Genomic DNA, 24,046 nt, shown 5'->3' on the forward strand with positions numbered 1-24,046 from the left:
GTTCTTCCTTATGGAACTGAGAATGGCTGCCAACATGCAGCATATCCCCAGATGATAACCTGTTGACGGCACAGTAATTAACCGCTTAACCTTTGACTCTTGAAAAACGTGTCTTAAAGCACGCAAGAGTAGACATCCGCAGGGTAGTGTGGCCGAGCGGTCTAAGGCGCTGGATTAAGGTTCCAGTCTCCTCGGAGGCGTGGGTTCAAATCCCACCACTGCCAGCCTTTAACTTCTCGCTTGCTTGACAAGGATGTACTATGTAGGAAAGATAAGGCCTCAGCTCCTCTGGTTTTAACACTTGCTCAAATACTTGTCCAAGCTTATACATCAGGGCCACTTGAGGAGCTTATCTTGGTCAGAAATTAATGGATTAGTCTTCTCAAATGTAGCATTTGAGAAGACTAATCCATTGATTCTGCTGTGGCATAGAGTGCTTTACCTGCACTTTCCTAGGTGCTGTCATCAGAGGCATAGAACCAAAGCCAGTACTGTCAAGTGTTTTCTCTTTCCGCGGTAATGAGAATAGGTGCATACATGCAGCATGTCCCCAGTTGATTACTTGTTGATGGCACAATAATGAACCACTCAACATTCCACTCATACAAACCTCATTTTAAAAGCACACAAAAGATCGATATCGGCAAGGTAGTGTGGCCGAGCGGTCTAAGGCGTTGGATTTAGGCTCCAGTCTCTTTGGAGGCGTGGGTTCAAATCCCACCACTGCCAGTCTGCAACTTCTATCTTGCCTCACAGGCCTCTTGTGGATCTCCTACGTCCCTTCATCAACAAGAAAGCTTAAATACTTCTCTTTTCCTCCATCAGCTTGCACAACAACATGAATGAGGCGTACCCAGCACCACACTTTCTTTCACCGCTACAAAGGAATACAGTTTAGAAAACAAAAGTGCTTAAAATGGCTTAAGACCTTTACATGCACTTTTCCACTGGATTCTGACAATGTGCCACAGCTCATAACTCCTGGCTGTGGAGGACCTTTTGACAGCAACAGTGGCAACAGATAGGACTTTCTACAAAGTAAACAGGGCAAAGATCTCATTTAGATTACTGAGGTGAGATCTGCCCCTATTACCCAATAGTAGGCAAATGTTTCCTCTCAATTGTAGGTGAATGGCATTTTAGGTATACGTGCAATAGCATCTATTCCAGTGCTACGGGCTACATTGTACATTGTACGTAAGTGGACAATTGTGATTTTTTTAGACAGGTGACATTACTTTTGCATAAAAGCTGATACATTAACTACGTGGGCAGTTAGGGGTTTGAGAGGATGTCTTTTATTGTACGCCAGGCCAAAGCAGGTTTTCTCAACCAGGGTTCCCTGGAAGCCCAAGCTTCCTTCAGGACTTTTCAGGGGTTCCCTGGCATTTTCCCCACTTGCCCCAGTAAGGTCGGTTTACTTGAGATGCAAAAATTATTTGAAGGCTTCCTCCAGGGTCTCATGATGGGAATACACCATGAGATTTTTTGGCAGATAGTTGGTTCGATAGATAATTTAATGCATATCCGATCTGATTTTCGATCGGAAAATCGATCGGGAAAAGCGATCGGACAGTAGGTGCTGCACTCAGTGGTATCAGAGCAATGGAACAAAAGTCAGTACTGTTATGCGTTCTTCCTTATGGAACTGAGAATGGCTGCCAACATGCAGCATATCCCCAGATGATAACCTGTTGACGGCACAGTAATTAACCGCTTAACCTTTGACTCTTGAAAAACGTGTCTTAAAGCACGCAAGAGTAGACATCCGCAGGGTAGTGTGGCCGAGCGGTCTAAGGCGCTGGATTAAGGTTCCAGTCTCCTCGGAGGCGTGGGTTCAAATCCCACCACTGCCAGCCTTTAACTTCTCGCTTGCTTGACAAGGATGTACTATGTAGGAAAGATAAGGCCTCAGCTCCTCTGGTTTTAACACTTGCTCAAATACTTGTCCAAGCTTATACATCAGGGCCACTTGAGGAGCTTATCTTGGTCAGAAATTAATGGATTAGTCTTCTCAAATGTAGCATTTGAGAAGACTAATCCATTGATTCTGCTGTGGCATGGAGTGCTTTACCTGCACTTTCCTAGGTGCTGTCATCAGAGGCATAGAACCAAAGCCAGTACTGTCAAGTGTTTTCTCTTTCCGCGGTAATGAGAATAGGTGCATACATGCAGCATGTCCCCAGTTGATTACTTGTTGATGGCACAATAATGAACCACTCAACATTCCACTCATACAAACCTCATTTTAAAAGCACACAAAAGATCGATATCGGCAAGGTAGTGTGGCCGAGCGGTCTAAGGCGCTGGATTTAGGCTCCAGTCTCTTTGGAGGCGTGGGTTCAAATCCCACCACTGCCAGTCTGCAACTTCTATCTTGCCTCACAGGCCTCTTGTGGATCTCCTACGTCCCTTCATCAACAAGAAAGCTTAAATACTTCTCTTTTCCTCCATCAGCTTGCACAACAACATGAATGAGGCGTACCCAGCACCACACTTTCTTTCACCGCTACAAAGGAATACAGTTTAGAAAAAAAAAGTGCTTAAAATGGCTTAAGACCTTTACATGCACTTTTCCACTGGATTCTGACAATGTGCCACAGCTCATAACTCCTGGCTGTGGAGGACCTTTTGACAGCAACAGTGGCAACAGATAGGACTTTCTACAAAGTAAACAGGGCAAAGATCTCATTTAGATTACTGAGGTGAGATCTGCCCCTATTACCCAATAGTAGGCAAATGTTTCCTCTCAATTGTAGGTGAATGGCATTTTAGGTATACGTGCAATAGCATCTATTCCAGTGCTACGGGCTACATTGTACATTGTACGTAAGTGGACAATTGTGATTTTTTTAGACAGGTGACATTACTTTTGCATAAAAGCTGATACATTAACTACGTGGGCAGTTAGGGGTTTGAGAGGATGTCTTTTATTGTACGCCAGGCCAAAGCAGGTTTTCTCAACCAGGGTTCCCTGGAAGCCCAAGCTTCCTTCAGGACTTTTCAGGGGTTCCCTGGCATTTTCCCCACTTGCCCCAGTAAGGTCGGTTTCCTTGAGATGCAAAAATTATTTGAAGGCTTCCTCCAGGGTCTCATGATGGGAATACACCATGAGATTTTTTGGCAGATAGTTGGTTCGATAGATAATTTAATGCATATCCGATCTGATTTTCGATCGAAAAATCGATCGGGAAAAGCGATCGGACAGTAGGTGCTGCACTCAGTGGTATCAGAGCAATGGAACAAAAGTCAGTACTGTTATGCGTTCTTCCTTATGGAACTGAGAATGGCTGCCAACATGCAGCATATCCCCAGATGATAACCTGTTGACGGCACAGTAATTAACCGCTTAACCTTTGACTCTTGAAAAACGTGTCTTAAAGCACGCAAGAGTAGACATCCGCAGGCTAGTGTGGCCGAGCGGTCTAAGGCGCTGGATTAAGGCTCCAGTCTCCTCGGAGGCGTGGGTTCAAATCCCACCACTGCCAGCCTTTAACTTCTCGCTTGCTTGACAAGGATGTACTATGTAGGAAAGATAAGGCCTCAGCTCCTCTGGTTTTAACACTTGCTCAAATACTTGTCCAAGCTTATACATCAGGGCCACTTGAGGAGCTTATCTTGGTCAGAAATTAATGGATTAGTCTTCTCAAATGTAGCATTTGAGAAGACTAATCCATTGATTCTGCTGTGGCATAGAGTGCTTTACCTGCACTTTCCTCGGTGCTGTCATCAGAGGCATAGAACCAAAGCCAGTACTGTCAAGTGTTTTCTCTTTCCGCGGTAATGAGAATAGGTGCATACATGCAGCATGTCCCCAGTTGATTACTTGTTGATGGCACAATAATGAACCACTCAACATTCCACTCATACAAACCTCATTTTAAAAGCACACAAAAGATCGATATCGGCAAGGTAGTGTGGCCGAGCGGTCTAAGGCGCTGGATTTAGGCTCCAGTCTCTTTGGAGGCGTGGGTTCAAATCCCACCACTGCCAGTCTGCAACTTCTATCTTGCCTCACAGGCCTCTTGTGGATCTCCTACGTCCCTTCATCAACAAGAAAGCTCAAATACTTCTCTTTTCCTCCATCAGCTTGCACAACAACATGAATGAGGCGTACCCAGCACCACACTTTCTTTCACCGCTACAAAGGAATACAGTTTAGAAAAAAAAAGTGCTTAAAATGGCTTAAGACCTTTACATGCACTTTTCCACTGGATTCTGACAATGTGCCACAGCTCATAACTCCTGGCTGTGGAGGACCTTTTGACAGCAACAGTGGCAACAGATAGGACTTTCTACAAAGTAAACAGGGCAAAGATCTCATTTAGATTACTGAGGTGAGATCTGCCCCTATTACCCAATAGTAGGCAAATGTTTCCTCTCAATTGTAGGTGAATGGCATTTTAGGTATACGTGCAATAGCATCTATTCCAGTGCTACGGGCTACATTGTACATTGTACGTAAGTGGACAATTGTGATTTTTTTAGACAGGTGACATTACTTTTGCATAAAAGCTGATACATTAACTACGTGGGCAGTTAGGGGTTTGAGAGGATGTCTTTTATTGTACGCCAGGCCAAAGCAGGTTTTCTCAACCAGGGTTCCCTGGAAGCCCAAGCTTCCTTCAGGACTTTTCAGGGGTTCCCTGGCATTTTCCCCACTTGCCCCAGTAAGGTCGGTTTCCTTGAGATGCAAAAATTATTTGAAGGCTTCCTCCAGGGTCTCATGATGGGAATACACCATGAGATTTTTTGGCAGATAGTTGGTTCGATAGATAATTTAATGCATATCCGATCTGATTTTCGATCGAAAAATCGATCGGGAAAAGCGATCGGACAGTAGGTGCTGCACTCAGTGGTATCAGAGCAATGGAACAAAAGTCAGTACTGTTATGCGTTCTTCCTTATGGAACTGAGAATGGCTGCCAACATGCAGCATATCCCCAGATGATAACCTGTTGACGGCACAGTAATTAACCGCTTAACCTTTGACTCTTGAAAAACGTGTCTTAAAGCACGCAAGAGTAGACATCCGCAGGGTAGTGTGGCCGAGCGGTCTAAGGCGCTGGATTAAGGCTCCAGTCTCCTCGGAGGCGTGGGTTCAAATCCCACCACTGCCAGCCTTTAACTTCTCGCTTGCTTGACAAGGATGTACTATGTAGGAAAGATAAGGCCTCAGCTCCTCTGGTTTTAACACTTGCTCAAATACTTGTCCAAGCTTATACATCAGGGCCACTTGAGGAGCTTATCTTGGTCAGAAATTAATGGATTAGTCTTCTCAAATGTAGCATTTGAGAAGACTAATCCATTGATTCTGCTGTGGCATAGAGTGCTTTACCTGCACTTTCCTAGGTGCTGTCATCAGAGGCATAGAACCAAAGCCAGTACTGTCAAGTGTTTTCTCTTTCCGCGGTAATGAGAATAGGTGCATACATGCAGCATGTCCCCAGTTGATTACTTGTTGATGGCACAATAATGAACCACTCAACATTCCACTCATACAAACCTCATTTTAAAAGCACACAAAAGATCGATATCGGCAAGGTAGTGTGGCCGAGCGGTCTAAGGCGCTGGATTTAGGCTCCAGTCTCTTTGGAGGCGTGGGTTCAAATCCCACCACTGCCAGTCTGCAACTTCTATCTTGCCTCACAGGCCTCTTGTGGATCTCCTACGTCCCTTCATCAACAAGAAAGCTCAAATACTTCTCTTTTCCTCCATCAGCTTGCACAACAACATGAATGAGGCGTACCCAGCACCACACTTTCTTTCACCGCTACAAAGGAATACAGTTTAGAAAAAAAAAGTGCTTAAAATGGCTTAAGACCTTTACATGCACTTTTCCACTGGATTCTGACAATGTGCCACAGCTCATAACTCCTGGCTGTGGAGGACCTTTTGACAGCAACAGTGGCAACAGATAGGACTTTCTACAAAGTAAACAGGGCAAAGATCTCATTTAGATTACTGAGGTGAGATCTGCCCCTATTACCCAATAGTAGGCAAATGTTTCCTCTCAATTGTAGGTGAATGGCATTTTAGGTATACGTGCAATAGCATCTATTCCAGTGCTACGGGCTACATTGTACATTGTACGTAAGTGGACAATTGTGATTTTTTTAGACAGGTGACATTACTTTTGCATAAAAGCTGATACATTAACTACGTGGGCAGTTAGGGGTTTGAGAGGATGTCTTTTATTGTACGCCAGGCCAAAGCAGGTTTTCTCAACCAGGGTTCCCTGGAAGCCCAAGCTTCCTTCAGGACTTTTCAGGGGTTCCCTGGCATTTTCCCCACTTGCCCCAGTAAGGTCGGTTTCCTTGAGATGCAAAAATTATTTGAAGGCTTCCTCCAGGGTCTCATGATGGGAATACACCATGAGATTTTTTGGCAGATAGTTGGTTCGATAGATAATTTAATGCATATCCGATCTGATTTTCGATCGAAAAATCGATCGGGAAAAGCGATCGGACAGTAGGTGCTGCACTCAGTGGTATCAGAGCAATGGAACAAAAGTCAGTACTGTTATGCGTTCTTCCTTATGGAACTGAGAATGGCTGCCAACATGCAGCATATCCCCAGATGATAACCTGTTGACGGCACAGTAATTAACCGCTTAACCTTTGACTCTTGAAAAACGTGTCTTAAAGCACGCAAGAGTAGACATCCGCAGGCTAGTGTGGCCGAGCGGTCTAAGGCGCTGGATTAAGGCTCCAGTCTCCTCGGAGGCGTGGGTTCAAATCCCACCACTGCCAGCCTTTAACTTCTCGCTTGCTTGACAAGGATGTACTATGTAGGAAAGATAAGGCCTCAGCTCCTCTGGTTTTAACACTTGCTCAAATACTTGTCCAAGCTTATACATCAGGGCCACTTGAGGAGCTTATCTTGGTCAGAAATTAATGGATTAGTCTTCTCAAATGTAGCATTTGAGAAGACTAATCCATTGATTCTGCTGTGGCATAGAGTGCTTTACCTGCACTTTCCTCGGTGCTGTCATCAGAGGCATAGAACCAAAGCCAGTACTGTCAAGTGTTTTCTCTTTCCGCGGTAATGAGAATAGGTGCATACATGCAGCATGTCCCCAGTTGATTACTTGTTGATGGCACAATAATGAACCACTCAACATTCCACTCATACAAACCTCATTTTAAAAGCACACAAAAGATCGATATCGGCAAGGTAGTGTGGCCGAGCGGTCTAAGGCGCTGGATTTAGGCTCCAGTCTCTTTGGAGGCGTGGGTTCAAATCCCACCACTGCCAGTCTGCAACTTCTATCTTGCCTCACAGGCCTCTTGTGGATCTCCTACGTCCCTTCATCAACAAGAAAGCTCAAATACTTCTCTTTTCCTCCATCAGCTTGCACAACAACATGAATGAGGCGTACCCAGCACCACACTTTCTTTCACCGCTACAAAGGAATACAGTTTAGAAAAAAAAAGTGCTTAAAATGGCTTAAGACCTTTACATGCACTTTTCCACTGGATTCTGACAATGTGCCACAGCTCATAACTCCTGGCTGTGGAGGACCTTTTGACAGCAACAGTGGCAACAGATAGGACTTTCTACAAAGTAAACAGGGCAAAGATCTCATTTAGATTACTGAGGTGAGATCTGCCCCTATTACCCAATAGTAGGCAAATGTTTCCTCTCAATTGTAGGTGAATGGCATTTTAGGTATACGTGCAATAGCATCTATTCCAGTGCTACGGGCTACATTGTACATTGTACGTAAGTGGACAATTGTGATTTTTTTAGACAGGTGACATTACTTTTGCATAAAAGCTGATACATTAACTACGTGGGCAGTTAGGGGTTTGAGAGGATGTCTTTTATTGTACGCCAGGCCAAAGCAGGTTTTCTCAACCAGGGTTCCCTGGAAGCCCAAGCTTCCTTCAGGACTTTTCAGGGGTTCCCTGGCATTTTCCCCACTTGCCCCAGTAAGGTCGGTTTCCTTGAGATGCAAAAATTATTTGAAGGCTTCCTCCAGGGTCTCATGATGGGAATACACCATGAGATTTTTTGGCAGATAGTTGGTTCGATAGATAATTTAATGCATATCCGATCTGATTTTCGATCGAAAAATCGATCGGGAAAAGCGATCGGACAGTAGGTGCTGCACTCAGTGGTATCAGAGCAATGGAACAAAAGTCAGTACTGTTATGCGTTCTTCCTTATGGAACTGAGAATGGCTGCCAACATGCAGCATATCCCCAGATGATAACCTGTTGACGGCACAGTAATTAACCGCTTAACCTTTGACTCTTGAAAAACGTGTCTTAAAGCACGCAAGAGTAGACATCCGCAGGGTAGTGTGGCCGAGCGGTCTAAGGCGCTGGATTAAGGCTCCAGTCTCCTCGGAGGCGTGGGTTCAAATCCCACCACTGCCAGCCTTTAACTTCTCGCTTGCTTGACAAGGATGTACTATGTAGGAAAGATAAGGCCTCAGCTCCTCTGGTTTTAACACTTGCTCAAATACTTGTCCAAGCTTATACATCAGGGCCACTTGAGGAGCTTATCTTGGTCAGAAATTAATGGATTAGTCTTCTCAAATGTAGCATTTGAGAAGACTAATCCATTGATTCTGCTGTGGCATAGAGTGCTTTACCTGCACTTTCCTAGGTGCTGTCATCAGAGGCATAGAACCAAAGCCAGTACTGTCAAGTGTTTTCTCTTTCCGCGGTAATGAGAATAGGTGCATACATGCAGCATGTCCCCAGTTGATTACTTGTTGATGGCACAATAATGAACCACTCAACATTCCACTCATACAAACCTCATTTTAAAAGCACACAAAAGATCGATATCGGCAAGGTAGTGTGGCCGAGCGGTCTAAGGCGCTGGATTTAGGCTCCAGTCTCTTTGGAGGCGTGGGTTCAAATCCCAGTCTGCAACTTCTATCTTGCCTCACAGGCCTCTTGTGGATCTCCTACGTCCCTTCATCAACAAGAAAGCTCAAATACTTCTCTTTTCCTCCATCAGCTTGCACAACAACATGAATGAGGCGTACCCAGCACCACACTTTCTTTCACCGCTACAAAGGAATACAGTTTAGAAAAAAAAAGTGCTTAAAATGGCTTAAGACCTTTACATGCACTTTTCCACTGGATTCTGACAATGTGCCACAGCTCATAACTCCTGGCTGTGGAGGACCTTTTGACAGCAACAGTGGCAACAGATAGGACTTTCTACAAAGTAAACAGGGCAAAGATCTCATTTAGATTACTGAGGTGAGATCTGCCCCTATTACCCAATAGTAGGCAAATGTTTCCTCTCAATTGTAGGTGAATGGCATTTTAGGTATACGTGCAATAGCATCTATTCCAGTGCTACGGGCTACATTGTACATTGTACGTAAGTGGACAATTGTGATTTTTTTAGACAGGTGACATTACTTTTGCATAAAAGCTGATACATTAACTACGTGGGCAGTTAGGGGTTTGAGAGGATGTCTTTTATTGTACGCCAGGCCAAAGCAGGTTTTCTCAACCAGGGTTCCCTGGAAGCCCAAGCTTCCTTCAGGACTTTTCAGGGGTTCCCTGGCATTTTCCCCACTTGCCCCAGTAAGGTCGGTTTCCTTGAGATGCAAAAATTATTTTAAGGCTTCCTCCAGGGTCTCATGATGGGAATACACCATGAGATTTTTTGGCAGATAGTTGGTTCGATAGATAATTTAATGCATATCCGATCTGATTTTCGATCGAAAAATCGATCGGGAAAAGCGATCGGACAGTAGGTGCTGCACTCAGTGGTATCAGAGCAATGGAACAAAAGTCAGTACTGTTATGCGTTCTTCCTTATGGAACTGAGAATGGCTGCCAACATGCAGCATATCCCCAGATGATAACCTGTTGACGGCACAGTAATTAACCGCTTAACCTTTGACTCTTGAAAAACGTGTCTTAAAGCACGCAAGAGTAGACATCCGCAGGCTAGTGTGGCCGAGCGGTCTAAGGCGCTGGATTAAGGCTCCAGTCTCCTCGGAGGCGTGGGTTCAAATCCCACCACTGCCAGCCTTTAACTTCTCGCTTGCTTGACAAGGATGTACTATGTAGGAAAGATAAGGCCTCAGCTCCTCTGGTTTTAACACTTGCTCAAATACTTGTCCAAGCTTATACATCAGGGCCACTTGAGGAGCTTATCTTGGTCAGAAATTAATGGATTAGTCTTCTCAAATGTAGCATTTGAGAAGACTAATCCATTGATTCTGCTGTGGCATAGAGTGCTTTACCTGCACTTTCCTAGGTGCTGTCATCAGAGGCATAGAACCAAAGCCAGTACTGTCAAGTGTTTTCTCTTTCCGCGGTAATGAGAATAGGTGCATACATGCAGCATGTCCCCAGTTGATTACTTGTTGATGGCACAATAATGAACCACTCAACATTCCACTCATACAAACCTCATTTTAAAAGCACACAAAAGATCGATATCGGCAAGGTAGTGTGGCCGAGCGGTCTAAGGCGCTGGATTTAGGCTCCAGTCTCTTTGGAGGCGTGGGTTCAAATCCCACCACTGCCAGTCTGCAACTTCTATCTTGCCTCACAGGCCTCTTGTGGATCTCCTACGTCCCTTCATCAACAAGAAAGCTCAAATACTTCTCTTTTCCTCCATCAGCTTGCACAACAACATGAATGAGGCGTACCCAGCACCACACTTTCTTTCACCGCTACAAAGGAATACAGTTTAGAAAAAAAAAGTGCTTAAAATGGCTTAAGACCTTTACATGCACTTTTCCACTGGATTCTGACAATGTGCCACAGCTCATAACTCCTGGCTGTGGAGGACCTTTTGACAGCAACAGTGGCAACAGATAGGACTTTCTACAAAGTAAACAGGGCAAAGATCTCATTTAGATTACTGAGGTGAGATCTGCCCCTATTACCCAATAGTAGGCAAATGTTTCCTCTCAATTGTAGGTGAATGGCATTTTAGGTATACGTGCAATAGCATCTATTCCAGTGCTACGGGCTACATTGTACATTGTACGTAAGTGGACAATTGTGATTTTTTTAGACAGGTGACATTACTTTTGCATAAAAGCTGATACATTAACTACGTGGGCAGTTAGGGGTTTGAGAGGATGTCTTTTATTGTACGCCAGGCCAAAGCAGGTTTTCTCAACCAGGGTTCCCTGGAAGCCCAAGCTTCCTTCAGGACTTTTCAGGGGTTCCCTGGCATTTTCCCCACTTGCCCCAGTAAGGTCGGTTTCCTTGAGATGCAAAAATTATTTGAAGGCTTCCTCCAGGGTCTCATGATGGGAATACACCATGAGATTTTTTGGCAGATAGTTGGTTCGATAGATAATTTAATGCATATCCGATCTGATTTTCGATCGAAAAATCGATCGGGAAAAGCGATCGGACAGTAGGTGCTGCACTCAGTGGTATCAGAGCAATGGAACAAAAGTCAGTACTGTTATGCGTTCTTCCTTATGGAACTGAGAATGGCTGCCAACATGCAGCATATCCCCAGATGATAACCTGTTGACGGCACAGTAATTAACCGCTTAACCTTTGACTCTTGAAAAACGTGTCTTAAAGCACGCAAGAGTAGACATCCGCAGGCTAGTGTGGCCGAGCGGTCTAAGGCGCTGGATTAAGGCTCCAGTCTCCTCGGAGGCGTGGGTTCAAATCCCACCACTGCCAGCCTTTAACTTCTCGCTTGCTTGACAAGGATGTACTATGTAGGAAAGATAAGGCCTCAGCTCCTCTGGTTTTAACACTTGCTCAAATACTTGTCCAAGCTTATACATCAGGGCCACTTGAGGAGCTTATCTTGGTCAGAAATTAATGGATTAGTCTTCTCAAATGTAGCATTTGAGAAGACTAATCCATTGATTCTGCTGTGGCATAGAGTGCTTTACCTGCACTTTCCTAGGTGCTGTCATCAGAGGCATAGAACCAAAGCCAGTACTGTCAAGTGTTTTCTCTTTCCGCGGTAATGAGAATAGGTGCATACATGCAGCATGTCCCCAGTTGATTACTTGTTGATGGCACAATAATGAACCACTCAACATTCCACTCATACAAACCTCATTTTAAAAGCACACAAAAGATCGATATCGGCAAGGTAGTGTGGCCGAGCGGTCTAAGGCGCTGGATTTAGGCTCCAGTCTCTTTGGAGGCGTGGGTTCAAATCCCACCACTGCCAGTCTGCAACTTCTATCTTGCCTCACAGGCCTCTTGTGGATCTCCTACGTCCCTTCATCAACAAGAAAGCTCAAATACTTCTCTTTTCCTCCATCAGCTTGCACAACAACATGAATGAGGCGTACCCAGCACCACACTTTCTTTCACCGCTACAAAGGAATACAGTTTAGAAAAAAAAAGTGCTTAAAATGGCTTAAGACCTTTACATGCACTTTTCCACTGGATTCTGACAATGTGCCACAGCTCATAACTCCTGGCTGTGGAGGACCTTTTGACAGCAACAGTGGCAACAGATAGGACTTTCTACAAAGTAAACAGGGCAAAGATCTCATTTAGATTACTGAGGTGAGATCTGCCCCTATTACCCAATAGTAGGCAAATGTTTCCTCTCAATTGTAGGTGAATGGCATTTTAGGTATACGTGCAATAGCATCTATTCCAGTGCTACGGGCTACATTGTACATTGTACGTAAGTGGACAATTGTGATTTTTTTAGACAGGTGACATTACTTTTGCATAAAAGCTGATACATTAACTACGTGGGCAGTTAGGGGTTTGAGAGGATGTCTTTTATTGTACGCCAGGCCAAAGCAGGTTTTCTCAACCAGGGTTCCCTGGAAGCCCAAGCTTCCTTCAGGACTTTTCAGGGGTTCCCTGGCATTTTCCCCACTTGCCCCAGTAAGGTCGGTTTCCTTGAGATGCAAAAATTATTTGAAGGCTTCCTCCAGGGTCTCATGATGGGAATACACCATGAGATTTTTTGGCAGATAGTTGGTTCGATAGATAATTTAATGCATATCCGATCTGATTTTCGATCGAAAAATCGATCGGGAAAAGCGATCGGACAGTAGGTGCTGCACTCAGTGGTATCAGAGCAATGGAACAAAAGTCAGTACTGTTATGCGTTCTTCCTTATGGAACTGAGAATGGCTGCCAACATGCAGCATATCCCCAGATGATAACCTGTTGACGGCACAGTAATTAACCGCTTAACCTTTGACTCTTGAAAAACGTGTCTTAAAGCACGCAAGAGTAGACATCCGCAGGCTAGTGTGGCCGAGCGGTCTAAGGCGCTGGATTAAGGCTCCAGTCTCCTCGGAGGCGTGGGTTCAAATCCCACCACTGCCAGCCTTTAACTTCTCGCTTGCTTGACAAGGATGTACTATGTAGGAAAGATAAGGCCTCAGCTCCTCTGGTTTTAACACTTGCTCAAATACTTGTCCAAGCTTATACATCAGGGCCACTTGAGGAGCTTATCTTGGTCAGAAATTAATGGATTAGTCTTCTCAAATGTAGCATTTGAGAAGACTAATCCATTGATTCTGCTGTGGCATAGAGTGCTTTACCTGCACTTTCCTCGGTGCTGTCATCAGAGGCATAGAACCAAAGCCAGTACTGTCAAGTGTTTTCTCTTTCCGCGGTAATGAGAATAGGTGCATACATGCAGCATGTCCCCAGTTGATTACTTGTTGATGGCACAATAATGAACCACTCAACATTCCACTCATACAAACCTCATTTTAAAAGCACACAAAAGATCGATATCGGCAAGGTAGTGTGGCCGAGCGGTCTAAGGCGCTGGATTTAGGCTCCAGTCTCTTTGGAGGCGTGGGTTCAAATCCCACCACTGCCAGTCTGCAACTTCTATCTTGCCTCACAGGCCTCTTGTGGATCTCCTACGTCCCTTCATCAACAAGAAAGCTCAAATACTTCTCTTTTCCTCCATCAGCTTGCACAACAACATGAATGAGGCGTACCCAGCACCACACTTTCTTTCACCGCTACAAAGGAATACAGTTTAGAAAAAAAAAGTGCTTAAAATGGCTTAAGACCTTTACATGCACTTTTCCACTGGATTCTGACAATGTGCCACAGCTCATAACTCCTGGCTGTGGAGGACCTTTTGACAGCAACAGTGGCAACAGATAGGACTTTCTACAAAGTAAACAGGGCAAAGATCTCATTTAGATTACTGAGGTGAGATCTGCCCCTATTACCCAATAGTAGGCAAATGTTTCCTCTCAATTGTAGGTGAATGGCATTTTAGGTATACGTGCAATAGCATCTATTCCAGTGCTACGGGCTACATTGTACATTGTACGTAAGTGGACAATTGTGATTTTTTTAGACAGGTGACATTACTTTTGCATAAAAGCTGATACATTAACTACGTGGGCAGTTAGGGGTTTGAGAGGATGTCTTTTATTGTACGCCAGGCCAAAGCAGGTTTTCTCAACCAGGGTTCCCTGGAAGCCCAAGCTTCCTTCAGGACTTTTCAGGGGTTCCCTGGCATTTTCCCCACTTGCCCCAGTAAGGTCGGTTTCCTTGAGATGCAAAAATTATTTGAAGGCTTCCTCCAGGGTCTCATGATGGGAATACACCATGAGATTTTTTGGCAGATAGTTGGTTCGATAGATAATTTAATGCATATCCGATCTGATTTTCGATCGAAAAATCGATCGGGAAAAGCGATCGGACAGTAGGTGCTGCACTCAGTGGTATCAGAGCAATGGAACAAAAGTCAGTACTGTTATGCGTTCTTCCTTATGGAACTGAGAATGGCTGCCAACATGCAGCATATCCCCAGATGATAACCTGTTGACGGCACAGTAATTAACCGCTTAACCTTTGACTCTTGAAAAACGTGTCTTAAAGCACGCAAGAGTAGACATCCGCAGGCTAGTGTGGCCGAGCGGTCTAAGGCGCTGGATTAAGGCTCCAGTCTCCTCGGAGGCGTGGGTTCAAATCCCACCACTGCCAGCCTTTAACTTCTCGCTTGCTTGACAAGGATGTACTATGTAGGAAAGATAAGGCCTCAGCTCCTCTGGTTTTAACACTTGCTCAAATACTTGTCCAAGCTTATACATCAGGGCCACTTGAGGAGCTTATCTTGGTCAGAAATTAATGGATTAGTCTTCTCAAATGTAGCATTTGAGAAGACTAATCCATTGATTCTGCTGTGGCATAGAGTGCTTTACCTGCACTTTCCTCGGTGCTGTCATCAGAGGCATAGAACCAAAGCCAGTACTGTCAAGTGTTTTCTCTTTCCGCGGTAATGAGAATAGGTGCATACATGCAGCATGTCCCCAGTTGATTACTTGTTGATGGCACAATAATGAACCACTCAACATTCCACTCATACAAACCTCATTTTAAAAGCACACAAAAGATCGATATCGGCAAGGTAGTGTGGCCGAGCGGTCTAAGGCGCTGGATTTAGGCTCCAGTCTCTTTGGAGGCGTGGGTTCAAATCCCACCACTGCCAGTCTGCAACTTCTATCTTGCCTCACAGGCCTCTTGTGGATCTCCTACGTCCCTTCATCAACAAGAAAGCTCAAATACTTCTCTTTTCCTCCATCAGCTTGCACAACAACATGAATGAGGCGTACCCAGCACCACACTTTCTTTCACCGCTACAAAGGAATACAGTTTAGAAAAAAAAAGTGCTTAAAATGGCTTAAGACCTTTACATGCACTTTTCCACTGGATTCTGACAATGTGCCACAGCTCATAACTCCTGGCTGTGGAGGACCTTTTGACAGCAACAGTGGCAACAGATAGGACTTTCTACAAAGTAAACAGGGCAAAGATCTCATTTAGATTACTGAGGTGAGATCTGCCCCTATTACCCAATAGTAGGCAAATGTTTCCTCTCAATTGTAGGTGAATGGCATTTTAGGTATACGTGCAATAGCATCTATTCCAGTGCTACGGGCTACATTGTACATTGTACGTAAGTGGACAATTGTGATTTTTTTAGACAGGTGACATTACTTTTGCATAAAAGCTGATACATTAACTACGTGGGCAGTTAGGGGTTTGAGAGGATGTCTTTTATTGTACGCCAGGCCAAAGCAGGTTTTCTCAACCAGGGTTCCCTGGAAGCCCAAGCTTCCTTCAGGACTTTTCAGGGGTTCCCTGGCATTTTCCCCACTTGCCCCAGTAAGGTCGGTTTCCTTGAGATGCAAAAATTATTTGAAGGCTTCCTCCAGGGTCTCATGATGGGAATACACCATGAGATTTTTTGGCAGATAGTTGGTTCGATAGATAATTTAATGCATATCCGATCTGATTTTCGATCGAAAAATCGATCGGGAAAAGCGATCGGACAGTAGGTGCTGCACTCAGTGGTATCAGAGCAATGGAACAAAAGTCAGTACTGTTATGCGTTCTTCCTTATGGAACTGAGAATGGCTGCCAACATGCAGCATATCCCCAGATGATAACCTGTTGACGGCACAGTAATTAACCGCTTAACCTTTGACTCTTGAAAAACGTGTCTTAAAGCACGCAAGAGTAGACATCCGCAGGGTAGTGTGGCCGAGCGGTCTAAGGCGCTGGATTAAGGCTCCAGTCTCCTCGGAGGCGTGGGTTCAAATCCCACCACTGCCAGCCTTTAACTTCTCGCTTGCTTGACAAGGATGTACTATGTAGGAAAGATAAGGCCTCAGCTCCTCTGGTTTTAACACTTGCTCAAATACTTGTCCAAGCTTATACATCAGGGCCACTTGAGGAGCTTATCTTGGTCAGAAATTAATGGATTAGTCTTCTCAAATGTAGCATTTGAGAAGACTAATCCATTGATTCTGCTGTGGCATAGAGTGCTTTACCTGCACTTTCCTAGGTGCTGTCATCAGAGGCATAGAACCAAAGCCAGTACTGTCAAGTGTTTTCTCTTTCCGCGGTAATGAGAATAGGTGCATACATGCAGCATGTCCCCAGTTGATTACTTGTTGATGGCACAATAATGAACCACTCAACATTCCACTCATACAAACCTCATTTTAAAAGCACACAAAAGATCGATATCGGCAAGGTAGTGTGGCCGAGCGGTCTAAGGCGCTGGATTTAGGCTCCAGTCTCTTTGGAGGCGTGGGTTCAAATCCCACCACTGCCAGTCTGCAACTTCTATCTTGCCTCACAGGCCTCTTGTGGATCTCCTACGTCCCTTCATCAACAAGAAAGCTCAAATACTTCTCTTTTCCTCCATCAGCTTGCACAACAACATGAATGAGGCGTACCCAGCACCACACTTTCTTTCACCGCTACAAAGGAATACAGTTTAGAAAAAAAAAGTGCTTAAAATGGCTTAAGACCTTTACATGCACTTTTCCACTGGATTCTGACAATGTGCCACAGCTCATAACTCCTGGCTGTGGAGGACCTTTTGACAGCAACAGTGGCAACAGATAGGACTTTCTACAAAGTAAACAGGGCAAAGATCTCATTTAGATTACTGAGGTGAGATCTGCCCCTATTACCCAATAGTAGGCAAATGTTTCCTCTCAATTGTAGGTGAATGGCATTTTAGGTATACGTGCAATAGCATCTATTCCAGTGCTACGGGCTACATTGTACATTGTACGTAAGTGGACAATTGTGATTTTTTTAGACAGGTGACATTACTTTTGCATAAAAGCTGATACATTAACTACGTGGGCAGTTAGGGGTTTGAGAGGATGTCTTTTATTGTACGCCAGGCCAAAGCAGGTTTTCTCAACCAGGGTTCCCTGGAAGCCCAAGCTTCCTTCAGGACTTTTCAGGGGTTCCCTGGCATTTTCCCCACTTGCCCCAGTAAGGTCGGTTTCCTTGAGATGCAAAAATTATTTGAAGGCTTCCTCCAGGGTCTCATGATGGGAATACACCATGAGATTTTTTGGCAGATAGTTGGTTCGATAGATAATTTAATGCATATCCGATCTGATTTTCGATCGAAAAATCGATCGGGAAAAGCGATCGGACAGTAGGTGCTGCACTCAGTGGTATCAGAGCAATGGAACAAAAGTCAGTACTGTTATGCGTTCTTCCTTATGGAACTGAGAATGGCTGCCAACATGCAGCATATCCCCAGATGATAACCTGTTGACGGCACAGTAATTAACCGCTTAACCTTTGACTCTTGAAAAACGTGTCTTAAAGCACGCAAGAGTAGACATCCGCAGGCTAGTGTGGCCGAGCGGTCTAAGGCGCTGGATTAAGGCTCCAGTCTCCTCGGAGGCGTGGGTTCAAATCCCACCACTGCCAGCCTTTAACTTCTCGCTTGCTTGACAAGGATGTACTATGTAGGAAAGATAAGGCCTCAGCTCCTCTGGTTTTAACACTTGCTCAAATACTTGTCCAAGCTTATACATCAGGGCCACTTGAGGAGCTTATCTTGGTCAGAAATTAATGGATTAGTCTTCTCAAATGTAGCATTTGAGAAGACTAATCCATTGATTCTGCTGTGGCATAGAGTGCTTTACCTGCACTTTCCTCGGTGCTGTCATCAGAGGCATAGAACCAAAGCCAGTACTGTCAAGTGTTTTCTCTTTCCGCGGTAATGAGAATAGGTGCATACATGCAGCATGTCCCCAGTTGATTACTTGTTGATGGCACAATAATGAACCACTCAACATTCCACTCATACAAACCTCATTTTAAAAGCACACAAAAGATCGATATCGGCAAGGTAGTGTGGCCGAGCGGTCTAAGGCGCTGGATTTAGGCTCCAGTCTCTTTGGAGGCGTGGGTTCAAATCCCACCACTGCCAGTCTGCAACTTCTATCTTGCCTCACAGGCCTCTTGTGGATCTCCTACGTCCCTTCATCAACAAGAAAGCTCAAATACTTCTCTTTTCCTCCATCAGCTTGCACAACAACATGAATGAGGCGTACCCAGCACCACACTTTCTTTCACCGCTACAAAGGAATACAGTTTAGAAAAAAAAAGTGCTTAAAATGGCTTAAGACCTTTACATGCACTTTTCCACTGGATTCTGACAATGTGCCACAGCTCATAACTCCTGGCTGTGGAGGACCTTTTGACAGCAACAGTGGCAACAGATAGGACTTTCTACAAAGTAAACAGGGCAAAGATCTCATTTAGATTACTGAGGTGAGATCTGCCCCTATTACCCAATAGTAGGCAAATGTTTCCTCTCAATTGTAGGTGAATGGCATTTTAGGTATACGTGCAATAGCATCTATTCCAGTGCTACGGGCTACATTGTACATTGTACGTAAGTGGACAATTGTGATTTTTTTAGACAGGTGACATTACTTTTGCATAAAAGCTGATACATTAACTACGTGGGCAGTTAGGGGTTTGAGAGGATGTCTTTTATTGTACGCCAGGCCAAAGCAGGTTTTCTCAACCAGGGTTCCCTGGAAGCCCAAGCTTCCTTCAGGACTTTTCAGGGGTTCCCTGGCATTTTCCCCACTTGCCCCAGTAAGGTCGGTTTCCTTGAGATGCAAAAATTATTTGAAGGCTTCCTCCAGGGTCTCATGATGGGAATACACCATGAGATTTTTTGGCAGATAGTTGGTTCGATAGATAATTTAATGCATATCCGATCTGATTTTCGATCGAAAAATCGATCGGGAAAAGCGATCGGACAGTAGGTGCTGCACTCAGTGGTATCAGAGCAATGGAACAAAAGTCAGTACTGTTATGCGTTCTTCCTTATGGAACTGAGAATGGCTGCCAACATGCAGCATATCCCCAGATGATAACCTGTTGACGGCACAGTAATTAACCGCTTAACCTTTGACTCTTGAAAAACGTGTCTTAAAGCACGCAAGAGTAGACATCCGCAGGGTAGTGTGGCCGAGCGGTCTAAGGCGCTGGATTAAGGCTCCAGTCTCCTCGGAGGCGTGGGTTCAAATCCCACCACTGCCAGCCTTTAACTTCTCGCTTGCTTGACAAGGATGTACTATGTAGGAAAGATAAGGCCTCAGCTCCTCTGGTTTTAACACTTGCTCAAATACTTGTCCAAGCTTATACATCAGGGCCACTTGAGGAGCTTATCTTGGTCAGAAATTAATGGATTAGTCTTCTCAAATGTAGCATTTGAGAAGACTAATCCATTGATTCTGCTGTGGCATAGAGTGCTTTACCTGCACTTTCCTAGGTGCTGTCATCAGAGGCATAGAACCAAAGCCAGTACTGTCAAGTGTTTTCTCTTTCCGCGGTAATGAGAATAGGTGCATACATGCAGCATGTCCCCAGTTGATTACTTGTTGATGGCACAATAATGAACCACTCAACATTCCACTCATACAAACCTCATTTTAAAAGCACACAAAAGATCGATATCGGCAAGGTAGTGTGGCCGAGCGGTCTAAGGCGCTGGATTTAGGCTCCAGTCTCTTTGGAGGCGTGGGTTCAAATCCCAGTCTGCAACTTCTATCTTGCCTCACAGGCCTCTTGTGGATCTCCTACGTCCCTTCATCAACAAGAAAGCTCAAATACTTCTCTTTTCCTCCATCAGCTTGCACAACAACATGAATGAGGCGTACCCAGCACCACACTTTCTTTCACCGCTACAAAGGAATACAGTTTAGAAAAAAAAAGTGCTTAAAATGGCTTAAGACCTTTACATGCACTTTTCCACTGGATTCTGACAATGTGCCACAGCTCATAACTCCTGGCTGTGGAGGACCTTTTGACAGCAACAGTGGCAACAGATAGGACTTTCTACAAAGTAAACAGGGCAAAGATCTCATTTAGATTACTGAGGTGAGATCTGCCCCTATTACCCAATAGTAGGCAAATGTTTCCTCTCAATTGTAGGTGAATGGCATTTTAGGTATACGTGCAATAGCATCTATTCCAGTGCTACGGGCTACATTGTACATTGTACGTAAGTGGACAATTGTGATTTTTTTAGACAGGTGACATTACTTTTGCATAAAAGCTGATACATTAACTACGTGGGCAGTTAGGGGTTTGAGAGGATGTCTTTTATTGTACGCCAGGCCAAAGCAGGTTTTCTCAACCAGGGTTCCCTGGAAGCCCAAGCTTCCTTCAGGACTTTTCAGGGGTTCCCTGGCATTTTCCCCACTTGCCCCAGTAAGGTCGGTTTCCTTGAGATGCAAAAATTATTTTAAGGCTTCCTCCAGGGTCTCATGATGGGAATACACCATGAGATTTTTTGGCAGATAGTTGGTTCGATAGATAATTTAATGCATATCCGATCTGATTTTCGATCGAAAAATCGATCGGGAAAAGCGATCGGACAGTAGGTGCTGCACTCAGTGGTATCAGAGCAATGGAACAAAAGTCAGTACTGTTATGCGTTCTTCCTTATGGAACTGAGAATGGCTGCCAACATGCAGCATATCCCCAGATGATAACCTGTTGACGGCACAGTAATTAACCGCTTAACCTTTGACTCTTGAAAAACGTGTCTTAAAGCACGCAAGAGTAGACATCCGCAGGCTAGTGTGGCCGAGCGGTCTAAGGCGCTGGATTAAGGCTCCAGTCTCCTCGGAGGCGTGGGTTCAAATCCCACCACTGCCAGCCTTTAACTTCTCGCTTGCTTGACAAGGATGTACTATGTAGGAAAGATAAGGCCTCAGCTCCTCTGGTTTTAACACTTGCTCAAATACTTGTCCAAGCTTATACATCAGGGCCACTTGAGGAGCTTATCTTGGTCAGAAATTAATGGATTAGTCTTCTCAAATGTAGCATTTGAGAAGACTAATCCATTGATTCTGCTGTGGCATAGAGTGCTTTACCTGCACTTTCCTAGGTGCTGTCATCAGAGGCATAGAACCAAAGCCAGTACTGTCAAGTGTTTTCTCTTTCCGCGGTAATGAGAATAGGTGCATACATGCAGCATGTCCCCAGTTGATTACTTGTTGATGGCACAATAATGAACCACTCAACATTCCACTCATACAAACCTCATTTTAAAAGCACACAAAAGATCGATATCGGCAAGGTAGTGTGGCCGAGCGGTCTAAGGCGCTGGATTTAGGCTCCAGTCTCTTTGGAGGCGTGGGTTCAAATCCCACCACTGCCAGTCTGCAACTTCTATCTTGCCTCACAGGCCTCTTGTGGATCTCCTACGTCCCTTCATCAACAAGAAAGCTCAAATACTTCTCTTTTCCTCCATCAGCTTGCACAACAACATGAATGAGGCGTACCCAGCACCACACTTTCTTTCACCGCTACAAAGGAATACAGTTTAGAAAAAAAAAGTGCTTAAAATGGCTTAAGACCTTTACATGCACTTTTCCACTGGATTCTGACAATGTGCCACAGCTCATAACTCCTGGCTGTGGAGGACCTTTTGACAGCAACAGTGGCAACAGATAGGACTTTCTACAAAGTAAACAGGGCAAAGATCTCATTTAGATTACTGAGGTGAGATCTGCCCCTATTACCCAATAGTAGGCAAATGTTTCCTCTCAATTGTAGGTGAATGGCATTTTAGGTATACGTGCAATAGCATCTATTCCAGTGCTACGGGCTACATTGTACATTGTACGTAAGTGGACAATTGTGATTTTTTTAGACAGGTGACATTACTTTTGCATAAAAGCTGATACATTAACTACGTGGGCAGTTAGGGGTTTGAGAGGATGTCTTTTATTGTACGCCAGGCCAAAGCAGGTTTTCTCAACCAGGGTTCCCTGGAAGCCCAAGCTTCCTTCAGGACTTTTCAGGGGTTCCCTGGCATTTTCCCCACTTGCCCCAGTAAGGTCGGTTTCCTTGAGATGCAAAAATTATTTGAAGGCTTCCTCCAGGGTCTCATGATGGGAATACACCATGAGATTTTTTGGCAGATAGTTGGTTCGATAGATAATTTAATGCATATCCGATCTGATTTTCGATCGAAAAATCGATCGGGAAAAGCGATCGGACAGTAGGTGCTGCACTCAGTGGTATCAGAGCAATGGAACAAAAGTCAGTACTGTTATGCGTTCTTCCTTATGGAACTGAGAATGGCTGCCAACATGCAGCATATCCCCAGATGATAACCTGTTGACGGCACAGTAATTAACCGCTTAACCTTTGACTCTTGAAAAACGTGTCTTAAAGCACGCAAGAGTAGACATCCGCAGGCTAGTGTGGCCGAGCGGTCTAAGGCGCTGGATTAAGGCTCCAGTCTCCTCGGAGGCGTGGGTTCAAATCCCACCACTGCCAGCCTTTAACTTCTCGCTTGCTTGACAAGGATGTACTATGTAGGAAAGATAAGGCCTCAGCTCCTCTGGTTTTAACACTTGCTCAAATACTTGTCCAAGCTTATACATCAGGGCCACTTGAGGAGCTTATCTTGGTCAGAAATTAATGGATTAGTCTTCTCAAATGTAGCATTTGAGAAGACTAATCCATTGATTCTGCTGTGGCATAGAGTGCTTTACCTGCACTTTCCTAGGTGCTGTCATCAGAGGCATAGAACCAAAGCCAGTACTGTCAAGTGTTTTCTCTTTCCGCGGTAATGAGAATAGGTGCATACATGCAGCATGTCCCCAGTTGATTACTTGTTGATGGCACAATAATGAACCACTCAACATTCCACTCATACAAACCTCATTTTAAAAGCACACAAAAGATCGATATCGGCAAGGTAGTGTGGCCGAGCGGTCTAAGGCGCTGGATTTAGGCTCCAGTCTCTTTGGAGGCGTGGGTTCAAATCCCACCACTGCCAGTCTGCAACTTCTATCTTGCCTCACAGGCCTCTTGTGGATCTCCTACGTCCCTTCATCAACAAGAAAGCTCAAATACTTCTCTTTTCCTCCATCAGCTTGCACAACAACATGAATGAGGCGTACCCAGCACCACACTTTCTTTCACCGCTACAAAGGAATACAGTTTAGAAAAAAAAAGTGCTTAAAATGGCTTAAGACCTTTACATGCACTTTTCCACTGGATTCTGACAATGTGCCACAGCTCATAACTCCTGGCTGTGGAGGACCTTTTGACAGCAACAGTGGCAACAGATAGGACTTTCTACAAAGTAAACAGGGCAAAGATCTCATTTAGATTACTGAGGTGAGATCTGCCCCTATTACCCAATAGTAGGCAAATGTTTCCTCTCAATTGTAGGTGAATGGCATTTTAGGTATACGTGCAATAGCATCTATTCCAGTGCTACGGGCTACATTGTACATTGTACGTAAGTGGACAATTGTGAT

The 24,046-nt window shown here is 44.6% G+C and overlaps 30 non-coding genes across 30 annotated transcripts; all 30 read left to right on the forward strand.

The window, feature by feature from the left end:
- Positions 1-142: 142 nt before the first annotated feature.
- Positions 143-224, forward strand: TRNAL-AAG (transfer RNA leucine (anticodon AAG)). The gene has a single exon. It is a non-coding gene; the product is annotated as a tRNA-Leu (tRNA).
- A 423-nt stretch (positions 225-647) lies between these two features.
- TRNAL-UAG (transfer RNA leucine (anticodon UAG)) lies at positions 648-729 on the forward strand. The gene has a single exon. It is a non-coding gene; the product is annotated as a tRNA-Leu (tRNA).
- A 1,045-nt stretch (positions 730-1,774) lies between these two features.
- TRNAL-AAG (transfer RNA leucine (anticodon AAG)) lies at positions 1,775-1,856 on the forward strand. Its single transcript has one exon. It is a non-coding gene; the product is annotated as a tRNA-Leu (tRNA).
- Positions 1,857-2,279: 423 nt separating this feature from the next.
- TRNAL-UAG (transfer RNA leucine (anticodon UAG)) lies at positions 2,280-2,361 on the forward strand. Its single transcript has one exon. It is a non-coding gene; the product is annotated as a tRNA-Leu (tRNA).
- Positions 2,362-3,405: 1,044 nt separating this feature from the next.
- TRNAL-AAG (transfer RNA leucine (anticodon AAG)) lies at positions 3,406-3,488 on the forward strand. The gene has a single exon. It is a non-coding gene; the product is annotated as a tRNA-Leu (tRNA).
- A 423-nt stretch (positions 3,489-3,911) lies between these two features.
- TRNAL-UAG (transfer RNA leucine (anticodon UAG)) lies at positions 3,912-3,993 on the forward strand. Its single transcript has one exon. It is a non-coding gene; the product is annotated as a tRNA-Leu (tRNA).
- Positions 3,994-5,038: 1,045 nt separating this feature from the next.
- TRNAL-AAG (transfer RNA leucine (anticodon AAG)) lies at positions 5,039-5,120 on the forward strand. Its single transcript has one exon. It is a non-coding gene; the product is annotated as a tRNA-Leu (tRNA).
- Positions 5,121-5,543: 423 nt separating this feature from the next.
- On the forward strand, positions 5,544-5,625 carry TRNAL-UAG (transfer RNA leucine (anticodon UAG)). Its single transcript has one exon. It is a non-coding gene; the product is annotated as a tRNA-Leu (tRNA).
- A 1,044-nt stretch (positions 5,626-6,669) lies between these two features.
- On the forward strand, positions 6,670-6,752 carry TRNAL-AAG (transfer RNA leucine (anticodon AAG)). Its single transcript has one exon. It is a non-coding gene; the product is annotated as a tRNA-Leu (tRNA).
- Positions 6,753-7,175: 423 nt separating this feature from the next.
- TRNAL-UAG (transfer RNA leucine (anticodon UAG)) lies at positions 7,176-7,257 on the forward strand. The gene has a single exon. It is a non-coding gene; the product is annotated as a tRNA-Leu (tRNA).
- Positions 7,258-8,302: 1,045 nt separating this feature from the next.
- Positions 8,303-8,384, forward strand: TRNAL-AAG (transfer RNA leucine (anticodon AAG)). Its single transcript has one exon. It is a non-coding gene; the product is annotated as a tRNA-Leu (tRNA).
- Positions 8,385-8,811: 427 nt separating this feature from the next.
- Positions 8,812-8,890, forward strand: TRNAL-UAG (transfer RNA leucine (anticodon UAG)). The gene has a single exon. It is a non-coding gene; the product is annotated as a tRNA-Leu (tRNA).
- Positions 8,891-9,924: 1,034 nt separating this feature from the next.
- TRNAL-AAG (transfer RNA leucine (anticodon AAG)) lies at positions 9,925-10,007 on the forward strand. Its single transcript has one exon. It is a non-coding gene; the product is annotated as a tRNA-Leu (tRNA).
- A 423-nt stretch (positions 10,008-10,430) lies between these two features.
- Positions 10,431-10,512, forward strand: TRNAL-UAG (transfer RNA leucine (anticodon UAG)). Its single transcript has one exon. It is a non-coding gene; the product is annotated as a tRNA-Leu (tRNA).
- Positions 10,513-11,556: 1,044 nt separating this feature from the next.
- TRNAL-AAG (transfer RNA leucine (anticodon AAG)) lies at positions 11,557-11,639 on the forward strand. Its single transcript has one exon. It is a non-coding gene; the product is annotated as a tRNA-Leu (tRNA).
- Positions 11,640-12,062: 423 nt separating this feature from the next.
- On the forward strand, positions 12,063-12,144 carry TRNAL-UAG (transfer RNA leucine (anticodon UAG)). Its single transcript has one exon. It is a non-coding gene; the product is annotated as a tRNA-Leu (tRNA).
- A 1,044-nt stretch (positions 12,145-13,188) lies between these two features.
- Positions 13,189-13,271, forward strand: TRNAL-AAG (transfer RNA leucine (anticodon AAG)). Its single transcript has one exon. It is a non-coding gene; the product is annotated as a tRNA-Leu (tRNA).
- Positions 13,272-13,694: 423 nt separating this feature from the next.
- Positions 13,695-13,776, forward strand: TRNAL-UAG (transfer RNA leucine (anticodon UAG)). Its single transcript has one exon. It is a non-coding gene; the product is annotated as a tRNA-Leu (tRNA).
- Positions 13,777-14,820: 1,044 nt separating this feature from the next.
- On the forward strand, positions 14,821-14,903 carry TRNAL-AAG (transfer RNA leucine (anticodon AAG)). The gene has a single exon. It is a non-coding gene; the product is annotated as a tRNA-Leu (tRNA).
- A 423-nt stretch (positions 14,904-15,326) lies between these two features.
- On the forward strand, positions 15,327-15,408 carry TRNAL-UAG (transfer RNA leucine (anticodon UAG)). The gene has a single exon. It is a non-coding gene; the product is annotated as a tRNA-Leu (tRNA).
- A 1,045-nt stretch (positions 15,409-16,453) lies between these two features.
- Positions 16,454-16,535, forward strand: TRNAL-AAG (transfer RNA leucine (anticodon AAG)). Its single transcript has one exon. It is a non-coding gene; the product is annotated as a tRNA-Leu (tRNA).
- Positions 16,536-16,958: 423 nt separating this feature from the next.
- On the forward strand, positions 16,959-17,040 carry TRNAL-UAG (transfer RNA leucine (anticodon UAG)). Its single transcript has one exon. It is a non-coding gene; the product is annotated as a tRNA-Leu (tRNA).
- A 1,044-nt stretch (positions 17,041-18,084) lies between these two features.
- TRNAL-AAG (transfer RNA leucine (anticodon AAG)) lies at positions 18,085-18,167 on the forward strand. Its single transcript has one exon. It is a non-coding gene; the product is annotated as a tRNA-Leu (tRNA).
- A 423-nt stretch (positions 18,168-18,590) lies between these two features.
- Positions 18,591-18,672, forward strand: TRNAL-UAG (transfer RNA leucine (anticodon UAG)). The gene has a single exon. It is a non-coding gene; the product is annotated as a tRNA-Leu (tRNA).
- A 1,045-nt stretch (positions 18,673-19,717) lies between these two features.
- TRNAL-AAG (transfer RNA leucine (anticodon AAG)) lies at positions 19,718-19,799 on the forward strand. The gene has a single exon. It is a non-coding gene; the product is annotated as a tRNA-Leu (tRNA).
- A 427-nt stretch (positions 19,800-20,226) lies between these two features.
- TRNAL-UAG (transfer RNA leucine (anticodon UAG)) lies at positions 20,227-20,305 on the forward strand. The gene has a single exon. It is a non-coding gene; the product is annotated as a tRNA-Leu (tRNA).
- A 1,034-nt stretch (positions 20,306-21,339) lies between these two features.
- TRNAL-AAG (transfer RNA leucine (anticodon AAG)) lies at positions 21,340-21,422 on the forward strand. The gene has a single exon. It is a non-coding gene; the product is annotated as a tRNA-Leu (tRNA).
- A 423-nt stretch (positions 21,423-21,845) lies between these two features.
- Positions 21,846-21,927, forward strand: TRNAL-UAG (transfer RNA leucine (anticodon UAG)). The gene has a single exon. It is a non-coding gene; the product is annotated as a tRNA-Leu (tRNA).
- A 1,044-nt stretch (positions 21,928-22,971) lies between these two features.
- On the forward strand, positions 22,972-23,054 carry TRNAL-AAG (transfer RNA leucine (anticodon AAG)). Its single transcript has one exon. It is a non-coding gene; the product is annotated as a tRNA-Leu (tRNA).
- Positions 23,055-23,477: 423 nt separating this feature from the next.
- On the forward strand, positions 23,478-23,559 carry TRNAL-UAG (transfer RNA leucine (anticodon UAG)). Its single transcript has one exon. It is a non-coding gene; the product is annotated as a tRNA-Leu (tRNA).
- Positions 23,560-24,046: the final 487 nt, after the last annotated feature.

This window comes from Hyperolius riggenbachi, chromosome 12, assembly GCF_040937935.1.
Source record: "Hyperolius riggenbachi isolate aHypRig1 chromosome 12, aHypRig1.pri, whole genome shotgun sequence".
Lineage (NCBI taxonomy): Eukaryota > Metazoa > Chordata > Amphibia > Anura > Hyperoliidae > Hyperolius > Hyperolius riggenbachi.